Source organism: Indicator indicator, chromosome 30, assembly GCF_027791375.1.
Source record: "Indicator indicator isolate 239-I01 chromosome 30, UM_Iind_1.1, whole genome shotgun sequence".
Taxonomy (NCBI): domain Eukaryota; kingdom Metazoa; phylum Chordata; class Aves; order Piciformes; family Indicatoridae; genus Indicator; species Indicator indicator.
Window position 1 is genome coordinate 2,505,608 of NC_072039.1, and position 5,045 is coordinate 2,510,652.

Below are 5,045 nucleotides of genomic sequence, written 5' to 3' on the forward strand. Positions count from 1 at the left end.
TTGGTACTGCACTAAGTTAATATCACTCATCTGACTGCTTTAGCATGGTCTTGAAAAAACTTGTATAAAAAAACTTCTAGAAAAAAACCCAAGCCCTGATACACTAACTATATTAGGAAATATTTCTTCTTCTGTCAAGTGTTATTTTGAGTTTCATAGCTAATGTAGGACTGCTACTGTGACTTATTGTTTGTTCTTTTGTTTTGTTTTTAAAATTATAGGAGGCAGAGCTTCTCTTTCACTTTGGGGACTGTTTTTAATAATCCTAAATTGTTGCTATTCATCCCTCCCCAGTCTGTGAGAGAACATTATTCGTTGTCTCTTACTTGTAGAAAGAAATGTTATGGGGTGGGAAGAAAGGAACGTGACATAAACAGACCATGGAAGATTGCTTTGTCCTGTTTTTCCTTTTGCTTTTGTGTATTGGTGGCTTTAGGTTTTTCTTTTATTCTCTGAGAGGGTGTGGATTTTTTTCAGGTGAGGAAAGACAGCTGGTTGCTATTGGCAGTTAGGTAAAGACTGTTTACCTAGAAAGCTAGTTTGAAAAGGTCGGAGCTGGAGGTCTCTGAGGAGGAGACAGATAAAGCAGCTTTCCAGTGCGTGAAGGAAAAAGTATTGGTAATACAAGAAAATGATAATTCTGGAAGTTAAAATGTTATTTGTTTTGCTTTAAAGGTTTGTGAAAATAATGGCTACAGTAGAGAAACTTTTCAAGACAGGCTGTGGCAATGGGCTTTATTTTTCTGTTTACTGTGTCTTGAAAAATTAGCTAGACTACACCTTTTACTGTCTTGTAATTTTTTTTTTTTTTAGACAAAATTGTAGTGCGTATATTTAGGGAGAAGGAACATCTATGGAAGAACGACATGGTCTAAATCCTCTCTGGAGTGTTATGTATTCAGTCTATAATTTTGGTAGAGGCTGAGGAACAGTCTTCCTGGGAAAGGTGATTTAATCTCTAGGTAGAAAGGAAACTTAGATATAGTAGCATTTGTTTATTAGTAGTGTGTGGCTTGATGTATTTAGGTACTGAACACCGTGGTGATTTCCCATCTTAGATACCTATTTTGTTCTTAGAAGTGTTGTTAGAGAGTTGGAGGAGTCCTCAATTTGTTGTGTGTGCATTCGATGTTGAGGTGGTAGGTAACTGTTCAAAGTAATGTAGTTAGTAGCAAAAGAGGCTTGCAAAAGTCTATTTTATTAAATAATTGGTTAGTTCTCTGGATACCTTTAAGGTTAAGGGGCATGTTTAATCCTGTTCAATGGATTTTTTTTCCCCTCAAGCTGTACTGGGAACTTGTTAACAAAATGGCTCCATTCAGTGATGTGCTTTTCACATCCGTAAATTATTTTATACCAATTACTCATTAATAGTTGCAGATGTTAGAAGATCTGACTCCAGTACTTGTTGGCAGAGGTTCTGATGGATATTTTTATCTTTATTGATATGATTCTCTTTTCTTTTGTCTTTTTTATTGAGGGAAACATTTAAAAGACATTTACAAATATTGCCTGTGCCTGAAAGCGAAATGGTCATGGATGTTGTTTAAGCAAAAGCATTCAGTCAGTCTGTCTTAATCTCAGCTTTTGAAGCTGTCTTAATCTTAGCTTTTGAAGATGTATCTGGGTATCTGCACCACTTGCATTAAAGCATATGGAGTGCAATGGCTCTGTACATCTGTGTGTCATTGACGTGGATGCGGATGCAGACAAGCCTAGTCATGAGTAAATATATAAAGAAAATCTAATCATAGACTTCTATTATAAAAACTGTCCCTAGAGATCAAACAACCTCTTGACTGTCAAACTTCCCTCTCTTGAAGAAGTTCATACAGAAGAGATTTTACGTCGGCAAAGGAAGACAGTTGTGTAATTTCAATAGGATATGGTTGGAGCCTGGTGGTGTTCTGTACCACAAAAAGCCTCCTCAAAACCCTTTAAAAAAAAAAATCCCAACCAGATATTGGTACCAAGTTTCTATTTCTGGACAACAGTGACTTGTTGAAGTTCACCTCTGCTAGAGGGTAACATGAGTTTCTCCAAACTTGCATGTGAACCCATGGTTTCATGACTGTCAAGTCGATTTGGTCTGTAAATTAGTGCAGAAAGTAGCAGTATTGTCTTTGTTTCATATTTTGTGATTCTGTCTGAGCTCCAAGCTTTAAAAGAGTTTTTGTTGTTGTTGTTTTGGGGTAGTTTTGGTTTTCTATCTGTGTGCATGCAGATTTTTATTTCAGCCAAATAGGAGCTCCATGTGAGAGCTTATGCAAGAAGCAGGAGGATTGCCTCTGGCTGCTGGGTTGTTTGTTTTTTGGTTCTGGTTTTTTTTTGTTTTTTTGTTCTCTCACCAGTATGTTCTTAGGTCAGATTAAGTCAACTGCAGTTTCACCTGACTTGTTTTTAACTAAAATTAGTTAGAAAGTCTTCACATAATGAGCATTTTTGGTGGATAGGTGTAGATGCTCATTTTTGTCTGGTGGTGATTAGTGTTTATGAGACCTTTTATTGACCCAGTGAAGAACTGAGGTGGGATGCTTGCAGGTGCTCTGCCTTTCAGATGCTTGTCTTCATTTTTTAACTGTTGTGTAATAGCATAACTACTGTGATTATTATATGATTTCTGATTCAAAAGAATAAGCAGTGCTATGTTGGGGATTGAAAGGAACCTCTGAAGATCATCCAGTCCATTCCCCCTGCTAAAGCAGGGTCAACCACAGCAGCTTGTCCAGGATCGCAATAACCCAGATGGGTTTGGAATCCTTCCACAGAAAGAGACTCCACAAACTCTCTGGGCAGCCTGCTTCAGGGTGCCAGCATCCTCACAGTAAAGAAGCGTTTCCTGATATTCAGATGGAAACATTTCTGTGCCTGTTGCCCCTTGTCCTGTTGCTGAGCACCACAAAAAAGAGTCTGGCCCCATCCTCTTGCCCCTAGTCCTCTGATGCTGATGAGCATTGAGCAGGTCTCCTCTCAGGCTGTTCTTCTCTAGGCTAAACAACCCCAGATCTCTCAGCCTTTCCTCCTCACAGAGATGCTGCAGTTCCCTCAGCATCTTTGTAGCCTCTGCTAGACTGTCTCCAGTAATTTCTTGTCTCTTTTGAACTGGTGAGCCCAGAACTGGACACAGGACTCTAGCTGTGGCCATCTTCACAAATGTGTTTGTGAAACTGATGTGTTAACACAGATGAAATTCAGTGTGAATGCAGCTGAAGTGTCAGATTAAGTCTGCCTGGAGAATTAGGATTTGGATCAAAATGGAGCTCAGTTCAGGCTTTCCAGATCAGAGCAGAAGTTCTTGTTATGGTTTAAATAAGAAAAGTTTTATTTTTTTAATTACCAGAGCTGGATGTACTTAGTGGAAAAAAGGTTTCTAAGAAAACAATAAAAAACCTGCTGAATTTCCCTATAATGTGCTTATTTTGAAGTGGGAAGGAAGTGAGCTGACATGGGTAACATATGAACCTACTATATCTCCTTGATGTGGATATTAAAGGAACCTTGGAAATAGTTTATGGGGAAGTTGTTGGAGGCTTCTAATTTTAAATTCCTAGCAGGAAATCATTAAACTGTGGAGGAGCCAACACAACAGACTGTTGCTCTAAAACATGAGCTAAATGCAGAGCGTTCACATGAACTTGTCAGATCTTAATGCTGATAGCTTTTTTCCTTTCATGTTTACTGCAACCCAGATAAAAACAGTTTCGTTTTTCTGTTCTTCATATCCATCAGCTCAGTAGTCACATTCTGGATGAAACGTTAAAGCAATGGTGGTGTGGTCATAGCTCAGGGAAGAAGAAGAAACTGAGGCTATGTTCCAGCAGACCCAGAGGGTGTTAACTCTTTGTGTGGTCAGATCCCACTCCCTGCATTGGTTAGGGAAAAACCTTTAAAAATGGGGATACTGCTCAGTTTGTCTTTCTTCTTCTCCAGGAGATTCTCATGCTTTGTCTGAGAACATTTCTGAGATGACTGAAGTGTTTCATATAGGCTTTGCAAGAGCCACAAGAGGTATAACAACCTTTGGTCACTGTCACCTTGGCTTGATGGAACATATTTAGGGGCTGGAAGGGTGTCCTGGTTGAGTTACAGCTAATTCTAGTCAGTGATTTGACTTCATAGCTCAGTCTCTACTCAGTGCAGGCACTTTGTGCAGTTCAGGGCATGTTTATAGAGATAGGGGCTGCTCCAGGCTGTGAGAACGCTGATGGTTACACTTCCTATCAAGGGTTGGGGTGAAGGCCAAGGCCACTGCTAAATCTTGTGGGGTACAGAGTAAAAGTCTGCTCCTATGGGAAGGAGCAGACAGTTCAGGTGACCTTAAATGGACCAACAAAGGATTCCAGTCCACAAGCAGTATGAAGCTGAGGCATCATGAAGTTCTAGGTGCCTTTTCAATGGCTTGTGTCTGCTGAGTCTGATCTGGGACTTCGGCAGTGCTTGCCCACGGTGGTGACAGTGACCTAACTGCCATCAGGGTTGACATTGATTAATATCTTATTTGTTTTATTTAACTATTATTGTCATTCAAACTGGTTTAGTTTCTTTCCTGACCCATCAGTCTCTGTCCCTTACTCCCTTTCTCCTTCTTTAGGGAAGGGAGAGGGGTTCATGAAGAGCATCTGTCACTTGTCTGGGGGCCAGCCCAGCCCTGACCCATGACAGAGGGAAATGCTGGAGGTTGGTCACCAAACTCAGCTGGGGTGCTTTACAACTGAAGTAAGGTTTAAGAGCCTGTAGTAGGCGCCGCCTGTAGTAGGCGCCGCCTGTAGTAGGCGCCGCCTGTAGTAGGCGCCGCCTGTAGTAGGCGCCGCCTGTAGTAGGCGCCGCCTGTAGTAGGCGCCGCCTGTAGTAGGCGCTGCGGTGCGGAGCGCTCGCCGAGCGGAGCCGAGCCGTTCCGGCGGGGATTGTCGGAGGCGGGCGGAGCGGTGTAGCGCCGCGGACATGCCCGAGCGGCGCCGCTGACATCAACAATAGTCGGCGGCGGGCGGGGAGCGATCGCAGGCGGGGAGCGGCGGGCGCAGCCGCGCCGAGCGTGTTCCCCCTCT